Genomic DNA, 21,636 nt, shown 5'->3' on the forward strand with positions numbered 1-21,636 from the left:
CCATTCTAGCCATTGTCTTCACAATTGCTACCCTAAATTCCATCTCTGACATCTTGGTTATAACTGCATCCATTTGTAAATCCATGGCATAAGTCATAATCTCTGAGTCTTTTGTGTTTTGGGGGTTGCTCCTCCTAGTCATTCTGTTGAGGGGTGGTTGAGGGAATGTATAGAGTCCAAATTATTGACCAGAACCCAAACAAGATGCACCTGTTTTCTAGGGACCTTAGGGTTGCTGGCCTCTTGTTTTCCCAGCCTGTCTTCTGGGGGTGGGGCCTGCCACACTGTTACTCAGGTAACGCTGTTTGGGCAGACTTGCCCTGCCCCCTGTGGCGGGGATGGGCTCAGTGAAAACCGTTTCTTTGGGACTTTTGTGCTCTGGTGGCTTTCCCTGGCAGCTTTCTGTGTCTCTTCCGAGAATCAGAGCAGAAGAGACCGTTTCCAACCCTCTGCCTCAGAGCAGAGTGTTCTTAGTCTGTTCTTCAGTGAGCTCTCCAGGCCACAGTCTCTCTGTTTCTGTCTGTGCTGGTATAAACTGCAGTGTCCTGGGTTGTGCGCCCCTCCACAGTGCTCCCAGTCCTGCCTCCAGGTTGGGGTATGTCTCTGCCCTTTGTGCTTCTAAAACCGCCAGTCACCCCCAGTTCACACGTGTGACCCTGCCGGTCTGGTTTCCATCTAAAGTCCTTTCCTCACTGCTACCAGTCTGTGAGCGAGTCTGTGCCCCATCCCCAGTGCAGGAGGCTATTGCTCACCAGCAGTGTAGGATCCCCATGGTCAGGCTCCCTCCCTCTGCTGTTTATCCTCCAATATCTGCCTGCAGAATCACGGCTACCTGCTTCAAACCTCAAAACCAACCACCTGTGATCTTCATTTGTAGAGATCCAGATCTTCTTACATCTCAGGCTGATTTCGTGGGTGCTCAGAGTGGTCTGCTAGATATCCAGCTCAATTCCAGGGACCAGCTGGAATAGGGTCCCCTACTCCTCTGCCATCTTTTCCCCAGATCCTATCATTATTTTTCTTTTGCTTACCTTCTATCCATTGAAATTATGTCTGAAAAATTGCCAGTGACCTCCTAAACACTCAGAACATTTTATTTTATATTGTTGTTATTATTAAATATTTAAAACTTGAAAATTATGGACTGTAGTATGACAAACACCTGGGTATCCAATATTAATACTGAATTGAAAATATCAACCTCATAGAGTCAGATTAGATAACTTAATACATATAAAGTGCTTAGATCAATGCCTGAGTAATACTAAATACTGAATAAATATTAATATGATCAAATCATCTTTCTTTGGTGTATTTTCTTTTGATATTTTTAAGAAGAAATAAATCAGAAAAAGGAGTCCTCTTGCACTGTTTGTGGGAATGCAAACAAGTGCACCCATTGTGGAAAAGAATATGGAGTTAATAATAGAACTACCCTATGATTCAGTAATTTCACTACTGGGTTTTACCCAAAAAATACAAAAACACTAATTAAAAGGGATAAATGCACTCCCGTGTTTATTGCAACATTATTTATAATAGCCAAACTTTGGAAGCAGCCCATCAATAGATGAATGTATATATATAGAGAATAGAATATTCCTCAGCTATAAAAAAGAAAGAAATCTTGCCATTTGCAAAAACATGGATGGATCTAGTGAGTATAATGCTAAGCAAAGTAAGTTAATCAGAAAAAGACAAATACCATATGATCTCACTCATATGTGGAATTTAAGAAACAAAACAAATGACTTAAGAAAGAAAAAAGAGAGAGAGAGAGAGAGGCAAACCAAGAAGGAGATTCTTAACTACAGAGAATAAACATGGTTACCAAAAGGGAGGTGGGGGGAGATAGGTGAAATAGGGTATAGGGATTAAAAAGTACACTTATCATGATAAAAAATATAAAAATTAAAAAAATTAAATTACATTACAGTTGTTGTTCCCACTGTAAGCATCCTTAATCCATGTTTTTATAAATTACCACATATGCACTTGCATTTTCATGAATAATACAAAATACTTTGAATTTTTAAACATAAAAGGCACAACACTGCAATATAATTCTGTATTTTTTAGAAATTATCATCATAGGGACACCTGGGTGGCTCAGGAGGTTAAGCATCTGACTCCTGGATTCAGCTCAGAGCCTGATCTCACATTAGGGAGATTGAACCCCACATCTTCAGGCTCTGTGCTCAGTGAGAGTCTGCTTGGATATTCTCTCCCTCTGCCCCTTCTCCCACTTGTGTGTGCACAGGCACTCTCTCTCTCTCTCTAATAAATAAATATTTTAAAAAATTGTCATCATGGTTTTGCTATCTACACAAGATAAGATGGACAGATATAAAGATAGTTTTATTATTTTATGAACTGTATAGTTTTCCATCTTATGCATTGGTTTGTTATTGGTTAACACTATTAGTATTATTGTGGTGTATCTTCATATTTTGTCAGTCTATCTTCATTAACGTATATCTGGATTGTATTTCTATGAGTTTTTAATAGATTATTTAATAATTTTATTAGTCATGATTACTACATAATTGAACTCATTTCTTCTAAATCCTTTCCTGTCATCTGTTGAATTGCTCAAATTTTAATGATATATTTTATATATTTCCTCCTCCTCTAGTTGTTTGGAATTTATATTTTATATTTATAGTATTTTAGTAGTTTCCTTTACATTTTAACATTTGTACTTAACCTAAAATTATTATAATTAGTGTCTATATTGTCTTTCCCACAAAGGTATTAGAATACTTTCATTCAGATATTTACTATTTCTATATTATTGCTGTCTAGCATTTTAGGTGCCCATTGTTTTTAAATTCTCCAGTAGTCATTATTACTATTGATTGATTATTACTTTTCATTTAGAGTGACCCTTTACTTGTTCAAATTTACCAACACAGTTTACCAATTTCTTTACCATTGTTCCTGCATCTCAACCCTTCATTTCTTTCATACCGATGTATACTCTGTAGTAGTAAGCTCTGAAATCTTGTAGGTCTGAAAATTTCTTTATTTCAATCTTATTCTTAAATGGCACTTTAAATTAGTTTATACTTTTAATTCCAGAGTTATGTTCTGTCAGAACTTTGAAGACTTTCTTTCATTTGCTTCTGATATTTATTGTTGCTAATGAGAAGTCTTATGTAAGTCTTATAATTCCATTGTAGATAATTAATCTTTTCTCTCTGGTAGAAATTAAGATTTTCTCTTTGTCTTTGATACTTCTTGTTTTTACCACTTGATGAGTCTAAATGTAGGCTTGTTATTTTGCATTTTGTTCTGTACCTAGTATATTCCTTAAGACTAAGCAGTTTTTTTCTTTCCTCAATTCTGGAAAATCCTCAGCCAATTATTTTTGGAAAATTTTCTCTTTCTCATCTTCTTTTGTTTGTTTGTTTGTTTTGCAGAGTTTTATTTATTTGCTGCTTTATTAATTAGAAAATTTTCCTCTTCATGTCTTCCCAGTAGGTGAGTACAGTGTCCAGACACCTAGGGAACACACATCAGTCAGGGTAGGGGCATGGTGGTGTTATACCAAGTGCAGAAGAATTTCCAAGTGGTAAGATCAGTAGCTTGAACTTACCATGGGAGGCCTGAATTTGCTGATACAGGGAGTTCACTACACACCCAAGAGTTGATCTTATTCTGTATAGAAGCCACAATCAGGACCCAAGAGGCAAACAAGTTTCCCATGCAGAATCTAAGGACAAAAAGTAAGATGTTGAGTAGGCACCAAAAAAAGGTAGGCCATGATTGTTGAATAGAATGCAGGTGGTGATGTTTTTCTGGGATACCACCATCCCCAGCTGAGATTAAGGTCCAGGTTTACAGTACCAAATTGTTTGCCTCCACTATGTTACATGTTGGGGCAAACCCAAAAAGGATAGTGGGTGTATTACAATGCTCCATAAGGCAGTTAGGATATTGTCAATTTTTATTAGAGGTGCTGGGGTTGTATCCCTTCATTGTTTTTGGTGGAGTGGGGTGAAGAAATGGGGTGATGGTTAGGTCCTGTTCTGTACCTATTTCCCACAGGGTGAAAACCTAATACACTGTGGAATTGTTTGCCATTTCCAGGGCCATCTAATTATATGTTCCCCTGTAGATAGATCTTTTGGCAAGGGCAATAAAATGTTATCTTGTGTCCCTACCTGCAGTAAAGCATGTTCTTTCTGTATGTTGTCTACTTGTATTCTAAGGGTGACATCAGGGAACTGAGTGAATAGAGAGTAGGCACTTGGAAGGTTAGAACGTATGTGTTCATTTAATGTCTATATAGTTGTTGACAGGCTGCCTGTCCAAAAGGCCAGTGAATGGGTTTCTTGTCATAGTTATTTTTTTCAATTTTTTATTTAAATTCTTTTGCATTACTTAAGTCTTTCCAAGGCATGTGCTGGTACAACACAATCTTTTTTTTTTTATGTTATGTTAATCACCATACATTACATCATTTGTTTTTGATGTAGTGTTCCATGATTCATTGTTTGCGTATAACACCCAGTGCTCCATGCAGAACATGCCCTCTTTAATACCCATCACCAGGCTAACCCATCCTCCCACCCCCTGGTACAACACAATCTTCTCCTCTCAGATGGAACTAGCTTAGCATTCAAACAGCATGCACAATACCTTGGTAGCAGCAGTGCACTGTGCCTGCTCCCACTGAAGCCCTGTTCAGTTGTGTATATTTGGAGCATCTGCAGGAGTGTGAATAGTATTGAGAAGAGGAGGGAGGAAGAAACAGCTTGAGCTCCTAGCTGAGGGGAGGTCAGCCAAAGTTGTGCAGGGCAAGCCTGAGCATGTCATTGGTGCAAACCCAAGCATTGTTGATGTTCTTTAATAGGAACATCTAGTGGAACCCCATGATGGGGTTTTCAGCAGCTTTGAGCTGACCCACAGCCATGCTGATGACACAGCTATCTGGTGTGGGATGATGGTCCTGAACTGTAATGCTGTGCTGGATTTTCTGGAATGGAAGCCTGGACTGCTGTCCTTCCCACTTAAAGCTAATGTGTCAATATAAATTAGTTGGGTTCTGTCCTTATCAAATAACTTGTAGTAATGTTGAATAAAGTTGGATTCAATCTGCTCCCAAGTTGGCTTGTCTCTCACTCTGGAGCATCACCGGGCCTCGTTGAGACCTGAAGGGCTGACAGTATGTCTTTCTTATCTCTTTAATTTTCTCCTTCTGGAACTCTGATTAGATATTACTTGATTGTATCTTCTATATTTTCCTCCACATTGCTTGGATTTCTCTTTCATATCTTCTATTTCTTTAATACTATATGCTGCAATCCAACTAAATTCCTCAGATTATATTCTATTTCACTAAGTCCTTTTTAATTTATGTTTTTCTTTCCCTCAAGTTCTTTATTCAAATGCCTGCATTTTTATTTCAATAATTTCTAATTGATTATTTGTCATTTTTGCTATGGTGTCCTGATCTTGCCTTTATGGTATCTGTTCTTTCCTTCAACTCTTGATTATCTTAAAAATACTTTAAATACTCTTTCAATTTTTCTATTATCTATATAGTTCACAATGTGTTACTTCTTATTTTATTTGCTTACTCTATCATGGTGGTTTGCTTCCTTTTGTGGTATGCAATTTTGACCATAATCTCATCTTCAGAATAATTGTTTCTTTTTAAAAATATTTTATTTATTTATTTGACAGAGAGAGAGAGTATAAGCAGGGGGAGCAGCAGAAGAGTGGGAGAAGCAGACTCCCTGCTGAGCGGGGAGCCCTACGTAGGGCTCAATTCCAGGACTCCTCATGACCTGAGCCGGAGGCAGACACTTAACAGACTGAGCCACCACCAGGTGCCCCAGAGAGTAATTGATTCTTAAGGGATTCTTCTATGACATGGATTGTGCAGACTTACTTTAAGCAGTTTCATATTTACTTCTATTGAGCATCTATAGGTCTCAATGTTTTCAAGGCTACTTTTATAATAACTTACTAGATGGAAATTTTCATTATCCTTGTAAAGTATGAATTGTACATTTTTTCTGCATCTAGCACTTGCTTAGGGTTCTGATTCCTTGCAGATGACTCTTTTTTTCATAATACTTTCAAGATGGCCAACTTTCTTACTAAGTCTCTAGGCCAATGGAGATATTTTAATGCCTATTTTACAGAAATGTGACTCCTAGTTTTTTTGCAGAGAGCTTAGTTCCAGTTGTCAGCCATTCAGAGATCCAAAACCCTGCCTCTTTTATTTATGTAAGTATTGAAAGTGCAAAGTCTATACAATATTCCTGGATTTCTTATCCAATTAGTCATTTGATTTCCATTCTCATGATATTACTATCTGTATACTATCAGTATAACTCTGACTATATAATTCCCAAGCATTTAATTCCAATCTGAGCTTTAGTCCTACATTTGTACCTGTTTACTATTTTTCACATTAATGTCCACCATCACCTCAAACTCTAAGTTTCTAAAATAAATTTCTCATATTACAAAAAATTGATTTACCTTCTGAATTTCCTACAGTTGGTCCATTACTTAATGCACACTTCAGAAAACATACCAAGCCAAATATGTCACAAGCCAAAAATAGAATTTTGTACTATGTAAGGGCTTCTGTTCTTAAAGAGAATAAATTTAAATCTTGAAATACAATTCTTATTTAGATACATATTTAATTATATATTTTGCCATGTTGTAGTTTTAAACAGTTTTCCTTTCACAATTTGATGCAAATTTAAATCCAGCAAGCCTAGAAAGATTTCATTCCACCTGATTTTTATCTTCATCTTGTTTGGATTCATTTGAGACCTATGTTTCAATTACAAGTATCAGAACTTTCCCTTTTTTTCAACTTCTCTTTCATTTGTCATAAAATGAAATTAAAATGTACCCAAATATTCAACACTTGTACCAACAAGGTGCTCCTCTACAGACATAGATGAAGATGCTACTGAAACTAAATTACTGGCTGGCAAATAGTACCAACATGCAATAATTCATAATTATTATTTTTCAACTGTTATACAAAAGTCCAAATTAAACAAAAAAAGAGGCATTTTATTTTATTTTATTTTTTAAAGATTTTATTTATTTGACAGAGAGAGACACAGCGAGAGAGGGAACACAAGCAGGGGGAGTGGGAGAGGGAGAAGCAGGCTTCCCGCGGAGCGGGGAGCCCGATGCGGGGCTCGATCCCAGGACCCTGGGATCATGACCTGAGCCGAAGGCAGATGCTTAACGACTGAACCACCCAGGCACCGCTAAAAAAAGAGGCATTTTAGGGTGCTATTATAAAGTGCATGAAAATGAGGACTACATGAAGACTAACTATAACAAAACCAACAACAGGTGCCTTGGTGGCTTAGTCAGTTAAGCATCTGCCTTCAGCTCAAGTCATGATTCCAGAGTCCTGGGATCGAGTCCCGCATCAGGCTCCCCACTCAGCAGGGAGTCTGCTTCTCCCTTTGCCTCTGCTGTTCCCCCGCTTGTGCTTTCTCCCTCTCTCTCTAACTCAAATAAATAATAAATAACAAAAAAAAAGTAACAAAGCCAAGAATATTTCTTATTTGGTATTTATCTTCCTAATTACTCAACTACAAAGTAAACTTTTCCTTTTCTCTTTCTCCCTGATTCTCGATATGAAATTAGCTGAAAAGTCCTACAGATTTTTCACTGAGTGTTTTTTCTGAATCCTCATGTTATACTATCCTCACTGTCACTATTCTAGCCCAGGATCTTATGACCTCCCTGTAGGCCTATAATTCATCTCAAAGATGTCAAATTGTCAATCTTACAGGGCTCAAAACATGCCCCTCATTTTTTCATTTCTATAATTTTTATCATTTTGTTATCCCCAAAGAAAAAATTCTCCCTCAACCTGTCAACCACTGTCCCTACGATGCTTGTCAGAATTATATGCTCCTTTGAAACCAAATTTCAAACTCTACCTATTCTATGAGGCTTTCATTACTATGTTAACCTGAAACAATCTCTTAAGTATTATGCAATTTGTTTGATACACATCGTTATATTGCTTTGCACAGTGATGGGTACATGATGATAAAGCCAAAAAGTCCATGACAAATTTTATGGACCACTAGAATTCTGTCAGCACAGGAGTCTTTACAAATATTTGGAAGCTGACCTATTCTGCAGACATATTCAAATTATTTCAAATGTCTACTTATTATTCATGAGTAGATTGTATTTTGCAATAGTTCTTAGTGTAACAAACTTAATTTTTAATATGGTGCCCATGAGATATTACATGCCCTGTTTTTGTTATTCTTTTGAATTTTTGATTACAATCCTTCATTTGTCTTAACACCAGCCCTTTATGCATGCCATCCTTTATGCTTAGAATGCATCCCTTCACAGATCTTTACATCTACTTGTGTGATTTCTAGTCATCCTTCATCTTTCAGTTTAAAATCCCTTCCTCAGAGAAGCCTTCCTGGATTCTCAGATTAGCTTTGTTCCCACTGTTATATACTTTAATAGTATGTGGCACTTTTACTCTATGGAATATTTTATAATCTGAGTTTATAGAGCAGTGGTGATTAATATAAATAATATCTAATAAAGAGCTTTATTCTTTATTTCCCCCACAATTTAGGGGAGGAGATGAATCCATATATTCTGTCCAACCAACTCTAATTAAACTCTATGATCCTCTCACATCTACTACCTATAAATTCTTAGAATTTTATTGGTTTTTAAACCAACAGAATTTATTTTATAATCATGCAATTCTACTTAAACATGTTGGTCCCATTATCTCTTTTCCCCATAATATGGGCAGTTCTGCAGTCAGCATGCTGCCAACATATAATTTACTGGATGGTATACAATCCCTTGTGAGTGTGGAGAGTTTGGTTCTTAATTCATTCTGATTGCTTTTCTCTTGATACAATATATTTAATGTTTTTTTTTCTTTACTTATACCTGGAGAAGGAACATTTATGAACACCCACATTTGATATGTATTTTTAAATTTTTAAAAATTAATACTTTTATTTCCAAACAGAGGGTCAGCTCCATGAGGGTAAAGAATGTTGCCTACTTTTGTTCATCATTATATCTCCAGTTCAAGCACTATATATTTTTTTTAATTTTATTTTATTATGTTATGTTAATCACCATACATTACACCATTAGTTTTTGATGTAGTGTTCCATGATTCATTGTTTGTGTATAACACCCAGTGCTCCATTCAATACTATATTTTATACATGGATTGTGCTAAATAAATATTTGTTGAATAAATGAATGGTGAGCAAAAATCAATGAAATCACCACAATTCAGCAGCAATCCTGACAGGTAAAGTATTAAGAGGAGGTTTATAAAGTGGGGTGTGGAAGTTTAGAAAGGGATGGAGAGGAAAAGTAATTGTGAACTTGGATGAGTAAAGGATCAGAAAAATAAATCACAGCATATAAGCTTTTGTCTCTGAGTTGAAGAGCTTGTAGTTTCCTTCACTCTTTATCATTTATTACCTAAATCAAGATGCAATATTCTGTATGAATAAAAACAGCCAGCCTTTGAAGTATACATATTCTTGAAATGCGACTTGCATCATTTTTCAATGAGTTGTAGCTCCTAACTCATTCACAATCTTACGTTCAGTGAAGCAGAGAGTTCCTCAGAACTAGAAAAAGCATCCCTTGGTTCTTTTGGTTAAACATCACTCTTACTCTCTCTTACTTGTTATTTCCCAGAATGCGATGGATTCAATATAGTCTTATGCCATTCATTTGTATTAACCAAACTATTAATTAAAAATCTCAAAGATATTTAATATTACCAAAATAATTCAGCTTTGTTTTTCTTGTATAATTTATTCATTTTCCTTTTTTGCGTTCAGAATCTTATTTTCCATTTTTTTTCAGTCTTAGATCTTATGTTTTATATTTGTTTTAAAATAGTGAGGTTTAATTTTCCCCTGTCGTGGTGTACTGAATTTGTCTTATAGTTTTCTTGAGTACACTTTTTAAACCATAAAGCAATTGATGTGAATTTAAGTATAAATTTATTAACATTGGATTACCATCATTAAAGTATATAGGTGCATGTTTGCCTGATGTTCTATGAGCTATCCTGCTTTCAAATGGAGTTTTATCCTTATGTATTGCTTTCTAACAGCACTGATAGAGCAAGAGAAATTCGTGTTCATTTTCTTTGGCTCTTTGCTAACTGGATCTTTCAAACTCTCTTTTTCTTTTGATCAATGTGATTAGTTTAAATGTAAATCTATCTATCATCTATCTATCTATCTATCTATCTCTCTATCATCTACTTATCTATCATTTTCATGCATCTATAAATATATATGCATATTTATATAATAATACTGTCATATATATAGAGACTTATAGTTAATGGTTCTGCAAACATTCATGATTTATGTAGAATTCTGAATCTATATTTCATTGAACTGCATAGAGGTTTTTGAGTCTTGGTTGTTAGGTTTAGTTTTTTTTTTAATCTTGCCACTTACTTTCTGTGTGTTGTTGAGACAGAAGTTCTTTCATTGATTGCTTCTCATTTTCTTTGCTGATGGCCCCCATCAGACAGACAGGCTCCAAGCTAATTAGCAGAGCTTTCTTCTTCTTTTTTTTTTTTTTTTAAAGATTTTATTTATTTATTTGACAGAGAGAGAGAGACCGAGAGAGGGAACACAAGCAGGGAAAGGGTCAGAGGGAGAAGCAGGCTTCCCGCCGAGCAGGGAGCCTGATGCGGGGCTCAATCCCAGGACCCTGAGATCATGACCTGAGCTGAAGGCAGTCGCTTAACCAACTGAGCCACCCAGGCGCCCCGCAGCAGAGCTTTCTTCTTGACTGCTCATTTCCTTAAACTCTCTGCAAGAAGGAAACTTATGAACACTTTGCAAAATTCAACTATATACAGGATAATAATATAATAATAATAAACAGTCTGTAGAGATTTGAATATATTTGAGACATAATACACCAATCTATACATGCATAACTGGTAAAGGGACAATCACCATAAAGGCAGTTGGGAGGGGCACCTGGGTGGCTCAGATGGTTAAGCGTCTGCCTTTGGCTCAGGTCATGATCTCAGGGTCCTGGGATCGAGCCCGGCATTGGGCTCCCTGCTTGGCAAGGAGTCTGCTTCTCCCTCTCCCTCCACTGTTCCCCCTGCTTATGCTCTCTCACTCTCTCTGTCAAATAAATAAATAAAATCTTAAAAAAAAAGGCAGGTGGGATAATAATCATGATGCCATTGAATGGAGTTACCAAAGACTCTTCCATCCAACAAAATTCAGAAAATTATGTACTTTATAGGCTACTGAGCCAAAAACCTATTTGAACTGGCCCTATCTTATATTCTGGCTCTGTTATTAATAGCTAAATGTTTTAGGCCTAGGAACTTTCTTATCTGCACCTTTGGGATAATAATAATAATAATGCACCATGGGGCATCTAAAGGTACTACATGAAAATGGGATACAAAAGAGCATTTAAGAGTATCACATGAAATTATGAAGTGAATGCACACAAATTGCTTGGCATGGCAACTTGAATACACAGTAAGTGCCTAAAAAGTATGAGCCATTATTTTCCTGTTGCTTCTGCTGCTGTGTGGTTATTGTTATTTTTATTGTCATAGTGGAAGTTCCCATATGAGAAGTATAGAACATTTATGACATAGGTACAATGACTTTATTTCCTTACTCATGGTCTATTTTGATTGTATTTATGAAGAAAACTAAGAATATTGGAAAGTCCTTGGCAAAAGGCTCATTAGGTGTAGAATACAATGCCAACTCATTCTATATCTACCTTTAGGCTCAAAATCAGATAGTTAGGATTCAGTAGTCTTACAGATTTCTCATAGATTTGCAATTTACTTTGACCTGGAAAAACAACCAATGCCATCCTAAAGATTTTAAAGTTATAGATTCACACTTTGATGTATTTTCCCTGATTTGCAATTTGACATGAAGAGACTGTTTGGATCCCAATTTATTCCTACATCTGATTAACCAATTCTGAGTTCAGATGGTACTGATGATAGGGTCTTGAAAAACTTTATCTGCTTAAGAATATTATGTATTATGTATTTCTCTACCTAATACTGTATTTAATTATCTGAGCAATATTTCCAGGATCAAAATTCCACCAAAACAGTTTTTACTAAGTACAGGCCCAGGATAACATGCTTGTTAGATCTTCTTTCTTACTACCTAAGTTAAATTTTGAGTTTGTATCTAAAATATTTAAAATATTTTTAAATTAGGGGTGCCTGGGTGATTCAGTTGGTTAAGCATCTGATTCTTGGTTTCCACTCAGGTCACGATCTCAGGGTCGTGAGATGAGCCCTGTGTCGGACTCCTCACTCAGTGGGGAGTCTGCTTGAGATTTTCTCCTGCTCTTTCTCCCTCTACTCCTCACCCCGCTCTTGCACACACAGTCTCTCTTTCTAAAATAAATAAATAAAAACCTTTGAAATATGTGTGTGTGTGTGTATATATGTGTATATATATATATATATATATATATATATATATATATCCAGAAAGGAACTGTATTTATGATTTGAGGAAATAGGTTTTATTACCCCTTTTCAAAGAGTTTTTCAATGTACTTTTATTTATACAATATTATCAATGCAAAACTTTCCTTTTTTGGGGCGCCTGGGTGGCTCAGGCAGTTAAGCATCTGCCTTTGGCTCAGGTCATGATCCCAGGCTCCTGGTATCATGTCCTGCATCATGCTCCTTGCTTGGTGGGGAGCCTGCTTCTCCCACTACCTGCTTCTTCCCCTGCTTGTGCTCTCTATCTCCCTCTGTCAAATAAATAAATAAATAAAATCTTTAGAAAAGTAACTTTCCTTTTTTAAAGAAGGTTTTCTTCCCTTTAAGGTATCTGTCTCATATTTTCAATCTTATATGCTATATGGAACAACAATACTAATTATATACAACCAGAGCCAATGATGAAAATCTTCTGAAATTAGATAATCAAGGTCTTTTATTCAAGACCTGCACATAGTTCTAGATTTGCCCTTCAGCTCTGTAGCAATAGGGCCCTTTTTTGGATGAAGTAGTTATCAGAAAGTCCCTAAATAACTTTCTATCATTATGTCTAAAGAAGCATTTTATTAAAATGGGATAACTTTATGAACCTACATAGTAAGGTGAAAAGCCCCCATAAATTCTGTAACATTAGTACAGACAGAAATTACAATACTTCAGTTACTATCAGGAGGCAATTGGAAAACATAAATTAATGTCCCTGACAATCCTGTTATGGGGAAAGACAGTTTTCATTTCAAGTACTGGCTGACAAGGCTGCAACTTTATTAATACAAAACATGCCATTTAGCCTTAGGACCTACATTTTGGCAGCTGAACAAAATGCAAAAGATTTTACAGCTGCCTCTCACTGTTGTATTGAGGTAGTCCTCAAACACATCTCAAGCTTCTAGTAAGTGCACAAAATGTTATGCTAGATAGAATATGTGAGGGCTACCAAAGAAATTGCAGGTATGACCCTTGCAGTCAAATTGAGGAAGAAAGATGCAGTTCCAAAAAGAAAAAAAATGAAGAAAACTACCTAGCAGTATTCCAAGTGTAATACAAATAGAAACTAAATACAAACTGTCTTCGTATAAGAACATATGTGTTGATTGTGCAGTAATGAGGCTAGACATTTGTGTGATTTTTCAGGTATAAAATTCTGTGTCTATTTTACTTTAGCTTTTCTGATTTATATAGCATATCACACAGGAAATCCATGATAAATCAGAAAAGAGGGTAAATAAGTCATCTTGACATCAATTCATACCACTTGTGCTCTGCAGCATCTTTTATCTTAGTCATCCTTTTTCCAAGCCCAAGGCCAAACTTACTTCTCTACTAGTGCAGGTAGTTCCCCTAGTTTCTCTCTAAAAGCTGGATAATGAACAGATCTATTAATTTTGCCTCTGTTTTTCATATTCATTCTATTCCTCCAAAAGCCTTCTCCTTTAATTAGATTTAAAACTATAGGAAGTGTTTTCTGAACCTGGCTTTTCAGGGTGAAAGGCACATGCTGCTTTAATTCAAGAACTGTTGAGAAATAACCAGGATCTCATTTTTCTGTATTATATAAAACAAGGCTCTCTTGAGACAGAGGCATCTTTTTTTTTCCTTCATTTATTTTTGCAATATTAAAATGGCAAAAGAATCTTTTTTTAGACAGAAAGTTGGAACATTCTACAAAGGAAGTAGCCAGTGACATTTCATTCCCTTGCTCCTCAGCATAAGCACAGAACTACCTGTGAGAAGCAGTTCAGCATATTTACTATCTACCTTGTTTATACCAACTGATGCCCCCCACACTGCAATGGAACTGCCCCTCCCAATCACACTTGCCTCAGTCCCAGCATGGCATGCTCCCTCAATCAGAAGACAGGCCAAAACCCCTGTTCACATTGTGTCTCTCAATGCAGGTCTGCAGAGCCTTGGTTCCAGCAGCAGTGGCTAAAGTTCTCATTTCACAATCTGAGGAGAGCACACTTAACTTAAAATGTGCCACACTCAGGCCAGGGACCAAACACTGCCCACAAGTGAAGAGAGCCTTTGTAGATGACTGGCCTGAAGGATAAAGCAGCCAGGACAAAATAAGAGAGCACGTGTAAAATATACTAGAAACACTCCTGTAAGAGCCAGACCCTAGGAAACAGGGAAACTACATGGCAGGACACTATAGGACTTCTTCATTATAAGGCTATCACACTCAAGAACAGGAGACATAGCTGACATTCCTAACACAAAAAATCAGGCACAGAGACTTACACAAAATTAGAAGACATAGAAATGTATCCCAAATGAAAGAAAAGGACAAGTCCATGGCCAGAGATCTAAGCAAAACAGAAGTAACATGACTAATAGAGAATTTAAAGCAATGATCATAAGGATACTTAACTGAACTTGAGAAAAGAATAGAACACATGAGTGAGACCCTATTTTAAAGGATAACAGAGATATAAAGCAGAGATAAAGAGCTGAATAAACAAAATGAGAAACATGCTTGATGGAATGAACAGTAGGTCAGAGGCAGCAGAGAAATGAATTAATGACCTGGAAGACACAGTAATGGAAAGCTATCAAGTTGAACAAAAGAGCAGAAAAACAATGCAAAATGAGAATAAACTTATGGAACACAGTGACTCCATCAAACGTGATAAATTTCATATTATAGAAGTCCCCAAAAAAGAAAGAAAAGAGGAGAGAAAATTTATTTGAAGAAATAATAGCTGAAAACATACCTCATCTGGGGAAAGAAAAAGATATCTAGCTTCAGAAGCCATAGAGAACTCCCATCAAAATCAACAAAAGCAGATACAAGCCAAGATATTGTAATTAAGTTGGGAAAATACAGTGATAAAGAAAAAAAATTAAAAGCAGCAAGCCAAAAATAAAGTCAGTAACTTACAAGAGAAAACTGATAAAGCAGCAGGTTTTTCAGCAGAAACATTCCAAGCCAGAAGGGAGTGTCATGATCTATTCAAATCCTGAATGGAAAAAATCTGCAGCCAAGAATCTTCTAAACAGGAGGGTTATCAATCAGAATAGAAGAAGAGATAAGGAATTTGTCAGACAAACAAAAAAATAAAGGTGTTTATGGTCATTAAACCAACCCTGCCAGAAATATTAAAAAAGACAGTTTGAGTGGAAAAGAGAGAACAAAAGTGACAGTAAAAACTTAGGAAACAAAAAAGCAGTAAAAATGAATATTTCTATAAAAAGTCAGAGAAGAAACACAAAAAAATGATGTAAACTATAATAACATATACCTAAAACATGGGGAGAAGAGGAGTAAAAAATGGGTTCAAACTTAGACCTTCAACTTCTTATAGACTGCTATATGCAGAAGAGGTTATATACAAAACTAAGAGTAACTATATATCAAAAACCACTAATAAATATGCAAAGTTAAAGAGGAAAAATCCAAATATATCGCTAAAGAAAAATAGCAAACCATGAAAGAGATCAGAGAAAATCTTCAGAAAGAACCACAAAAGAAATAATGAAATTACAATAAATACATATCTCTCAATAATGACTTTGAATGTAAATGGGCTAAACACTCTAATCAAAACACACAGGGTGACAGAATGGATTAAAAAAAAAAAGAATCATCTATATGTGGCCTACAAGAGACTCATTTTAGACCTAAAGACACCTGTAGATTGAAAGTGAGGAGGCAAGGAAGCATGTATCATGCTAAGGATATCAAAGAAAACCAGAGTAGCAATACTTGTATTGGACAAAATTGGCTTTAAAAAAAAGGCTGTAACAAGAGACAGATTAGGGCACCATATAATCATAAAGGGGACAATCCAACAGGAAGTATAATTGTAAATATTTATGCACACAACATAGGAGCATCCAAATACATAAAAGTTAAAAACAAACATAAAGGAACTAATTGAAAATAATAGAAAAAATAGTAGGATGCTTTAACACCCCACTTATATCAAAGAAGAAATCATCTAAAGAGAATATCAATAAGGAAACAATGGCTTTGAATGTCACATTGGACCACATGGACTTGATAGATATATTCAGAACATTCCATCTTAATACAACAGAATAAACATTCTTCTCAAGGGCACATGGAACATTCCCCAGAATAGGTCATATATTAGGCCACAAAACCAGTCACAATAAATTCAAGAAGATTGTAGTCATACTACATATCTTTTTAGTCTGCAATGCTAGGAAAATAAAAGTCAACCACAAAAAAATTTGGAAAGATCACAAATACATGGAGGTTGAATAACGTGCTAATAATGAATAGTCAAGAAGGACACGAAAGAAGAAATCAGAAAGTACATGGAAACAACTTAAAATGAAAACACAATGGTCTAAAACCTTTCAGATGCAGCAAAAGTAGTTCTTTCATTTAATTATTTTTTTAGGAGTTGTTCTTTCTTTTATTATGTTATGTTAGTCACCATACAGTACATCATTACTTTTTGAGGTAGTGTTTCTTGATTCATTGTTTACGAATAATACCCGGTGCTCCATGCAATACATGCCCTCCTTAATACCCACCATCGTGCTAACCCAAACCCCACCCCCTTTCCCTCTAAACCCCTCAGTTTGTTTCTAGGAGTCCATAGTCTCTCATGGTTCGTCTCCCCTCCGATTCCCCCCCTTCATTTTTCCCTTCCTTCTCCTAATGTTCTTCATGCTATTCCTTATATTCCACAAATAAGTGAAACCATATAATAATTGAGTTTCTCTGCTTGACTTACTTTACTTAACATAATCTCCTCCAGTCCCAACCATGTTGTTGTAAGTTGGGTATTCATCCTTTCTGATGACTGAGTAATATTCCATTGTATATATGGATCACATCTTCTTTATCCATTCCTCTGTTGAAGGGCATCTCGGCTCTTTCCACAGTTTGGCTATTGCAGACATTGCTGCTATGAACATTGGGGTGCATATGGCCCTTCTTTTCACTACATCTGTGTCTTTGGGGTAAATACCCAGTAGTGCAATTGCTGGGTCATAGGGTAGCTGTATTTTTAAATTTTTGAGGCACCTCCACACTGTTTTGCAAATTGCCTGTACCAACATACATTCAGCCCAACACTCTAAGAGGGTTCCCCTTCCTCCACAACCTCTCCAACATTTGTTTCTTGCCATGTCAATTTTTGTCATTCTAACTGGTGTAAGGTGGTACCTCACTGTGGTTTTGATTTGAGTTTCCCTGATGGTTAATGATGATGAACATTTTTTCTTATGTCTGTTAGCCATTTGTATGTTTTCTTTAAAGAAGTGTCTGTTCGTGTCTTCTGCCGATTTTTTGACTTGATTATTTGTTTTTTGGGTGTTGAGTTTGAGAAGTTCTTTACAGATTTTGGATATCAGCCCTTTGTCTGTAGTGTCATTAGCAAATATCTTCTCCCATTATGTGGGTTGCTTCTTTGTTCTGTTGACTGTTTCCTTTGCTGTGCAGAAGCTTTTTATCTTGATGAAGTCCCAAAAGTTCATTTTCGCTTTTGTTTCACTTGTCTTTGGAGATGTATCTTGAAAAAAGTTGCTGTGGCTGATGTCAAAGAGGTTACTGCCTATGTTCTCCTCTAGGATTTTGATGGATTCCTGTCTCACATTGAGGTCTTTCATCCATTTTGAGCTTATTTTTGCTTATGGTGTTAGAAAATGGTTGAGTTTCATTCTTCTGTATATAGCTTTCCTATTTTCCCAGCACCAATTATTGAAAAGACTATATTTTTCCATTGGATATTTTTTACTGCTTTGTCGAAGATTATTTGACCATAGAGTTGAGGGTCCATATCTGGGCTCTCTATTCTGTTCCATTGGTCTATAAGTCTGTTTTTGTGCCAGTACCATTCTGTCTTGCTGATCATGGATTTGCAACATAGCTTGAAATCAGGCAACGTGATGCCCCCAGCTTTGTTTACCTTTTTCAACATTTTCTTGGTAACTCAGGGTCTTTTCTGATTCCATACAAATTTTAAGATTGTTTGTTCCAGCACTTTGAAAAATGTCATTGGAATTTTGATCAGGATGGCATTGAAGGTATAGATTGCTCTGGGTAGCATAGACATTTTTTTTTAAGATTTTATTTATTTATCTATTTATTCGACAGAGAGAGAGACAGTGAGAGAGGGAGTGAGAGAGGGAACACAAGCAGGGGGAGTGGGAGAGGGAGAAGCAGGCTTCCCGCCGAGCAGGGAGCCTGATGCGGGGCTCAATCCCAGGACCCTGGGATCATGACCTGAGCCAAAGGCAGATGCTTAACTGACTGAGCCACCCAGGTGCCCCTGGGTAGCATAGACATTTTAACAATGTTTATTCTTCTGATCTATGAACATGGAATGTTTTTCCATCCTTTTGTGTCCTCTTCAATTTCTTTCATGTGTGTTCTGTAGTTCCTAGAGGATAGATGCTTTACCTCTTTGGTTAGGTTTATTCCGAGGTATCTTATGGTTTTTGGTGCTATTGTAAATGGAATCCATTCTCTAATTTCTCTTTCTACAGTTACATTGTTAGTGTATAAGAAAGCAGCTGATTTCTGTGCATTGATTTTGTATCCTGCCACATTACTGAATTGCTTTATGAGCTCTAGTAATTTGGGGGTGGAGTCTTTTGGGTTTTCCACATAAAGTATCATGTCATCTGTGAAGAGAGTTTGATTTCTTTGCCAATTTGAATACATTTTATTTCTTTTTGTTGTCTAGTTGCTGTTGCTAGGACTTCTAGTACTATGTTGAACAACAGTGGTGAGAGTGGGCATCCTTGTTGTGTTCCTGATCTTAAGGGAAAGGCTCTCAGCTTTTCCCCATTGAGGATGACATTCACTGTGGGTTTTTCATAGATGGATTTTATGAACTTGAGGAATGTTCCCTCTATCCCTATACTCTGAAGAGTTTTAATTAAGAAAGAATGCTGTATTTTGTCAAATGCTTTTTCTGCATCAATTGAGAGGACCATATGTTCTTCTCTCTCCTCTTATTAATGTGTTCTATCACACTGATTGATTTGTGAATGTTGAAATAACCTTGCATCCCAGGGATAAATCCCAGTTGGTCGTGGTGGATGATCCTTTTAAAGTATTGTTGGATCCTATTAACTAGGATTTTGTTGAGAATTTTGGAATCAATATTCATCAGGGATATTGGTCTAAAATTCTCCTTTTTGATGGGGTCTTTGGCTGGTTTGGGGATTAAGGTAATGCTGGCCTCATAGTATGAGTCTGGAAGCTTTCCTTCTGTTTCTATTTTTTGAAACAGCTTCAGGAGAATAGGTCTTATTTCTTCTCTGAATGTTTGGTAGAATTCCTCTGGGAAGGGGAGTTTTTGGGAAGTTTGTGATCACTGCTTCAGTCTCATTACTGGTTATTGGCATATTCAGGTTGCCAATTTCTTCCTGTTTCAGTCCTGGCAGTCCATAGGTTTCCAGGAAGGCATCCATTTCTTCCAGTTGTTTAATTTATTGGCATATAGTTGTTGATATTAATTATAATAATTTTTTTCTATTTCCTTGGTGTTAGTCATGATCTCTTCCTTTTCATTCATAATTTTATTAATTTGGGCCTTTTCTCTTTTCTTTTGTATAAGTCTGGCCGTGGTTTATCGATCTTATTAATTCTTTCAAAGAACAAGTTTCTAGTTTTGTTGATCTGCTCTACTGTATTTCTGATGTCTAATTCATTGATCTGTGCTCTAATCTTAATTATTTCTCTTCTAATGAGTGGCTTAGGCATCATTTGTTTTCTCTCCAGTTCTTTAAGGTGTAAATTTTGTTGGTGAAATCGGGATTTTTCTATTTTTTTGAGTGAGGCTTGGATGGCTATATATTTCCCCCTTAGGACTGCTTTTGCAGTATCCCATAGGTTTTGGATTGATGTGTTTTCTTTCTTAGTGGTTTCCATGAATTGTTTAAGTACTTCTTTGATTTCTTGGTTGACCCAAACATTCTTAAGCAGAATGGTCTTTAGCTTCCAAGTGTTTGAATTTCTGCCAAATTTTTTCTTGTGATTGAGTTCCACTTTTAGAGCATTGTGGTCTGAGAATATGCAGGGAATAATCTCAGTCTTTTGGTATCGGTTGAGACCTGATTTGTGACCCAGTATGTGGTCTATTCTGGAGAAAGTTCCATGTGTGCTCGAGAAGAATGAGTATTCTGTTGTTTTAGGGTGGAATGTTCTGTAAATATCTATGAGGTCCATCTGGTCCAATGTATCATTCAAAGCTCTTGTTTCCTTGTTGATTTTCTGCTTAGATGATCTGTTCATTGCTGAGAGTGGAGTATTGAGGTCTCCTCCAATTAACGTATTGTTACCAATATGACTCTTTATTTTGGTTAACAGTTGGCTTATGTAGATGGCTGCTCCCATGTTGGGGGTGTATATCTTTACAATTGTTAGATCTTCTTGTTGGATAGACCCTTTAAGAATGATATGATGTCCTCCTATATCTCTTACTATATCTCTTACTACAGTCGTTAGCTTAAAATCTAATTTGCCTGATATGAGAATTGCTACCCCAGCTTTCTTCTGAGGTTTGTTGGCAAAGAAGATGGATCTTCATCCCTTCACTTTCAGTCTGGATGTATCTTTAGGTTCAAAATGAGTCAATTGTAGACTGCATATGGTTGGGTCCTGTCTTTTTATCCAATCTGCACCCCTGTGCCATTGTATGGGAGCATTTAGACCATTCACATTGAGAGTGATTATTGAAATATATGAATTTATTGTCACCATGTTGCCTGTGAAGTCTTTGTTTCTATAGATTGTCTCTGTAAATTTCTATTCTATATCACTCTTGCAGTCTTTCTCCCTTTGTAGAACCCCCCCTTAATATTTCTTGCATGGCTGGTTTAGTGATCATGTATTCTTTCAGTTTCTGATGGTCTTGGAAGCTCTACATCCCTCTATCCATTCTAAATGACAACCTTGCCAGATAAAGTATTCTTGGCTGCATGTTCTTCTGGTTTAGTACCCTGAATATGTCTTGCCAGGCCTTTCTGGCTTGCCAGGTCTCTGTGGCTAGGCCTGACATTATTCTGATGTGCCTCCCTCTGTACGTAAGGAATCTCTTCCTCCCAAACTGCCCTTAAGATTGTTTCCTTGGTTCTAAGATTTGTGAGTTTTA

The 21,636-nt window shown here is 36.4% G+C and overlaps 1 pseudogene; it reads right to left on the minus strand.

Moving 5' to 3' along the window:
- Nucleotides 1-4,783: 4,783 nt before the first annotated feature.
- Nucleotides 4,784-19,954, minus strand: LOC118524594 (uncharacterized; annotated as a pseudogene).
- Between the last annotated feature and the right edge of the window lie 1,682 nt (nucleotides 19,955-21,636).

Source organism: Halichoerus grypus, chromosome X (assembly GCF_964656455.1).
Source record: "Halichoerus grypus chromosome X, mHalGry1.hap1.1, whole genome shotgun sequence".
In the NCBI taxonomy this organism is placed as follows: Eukaryota; Metazoa; Chordata; class Mammalia; order Carnivora; family Phocidae; genus Halichoerus; species Halichoerus grypus.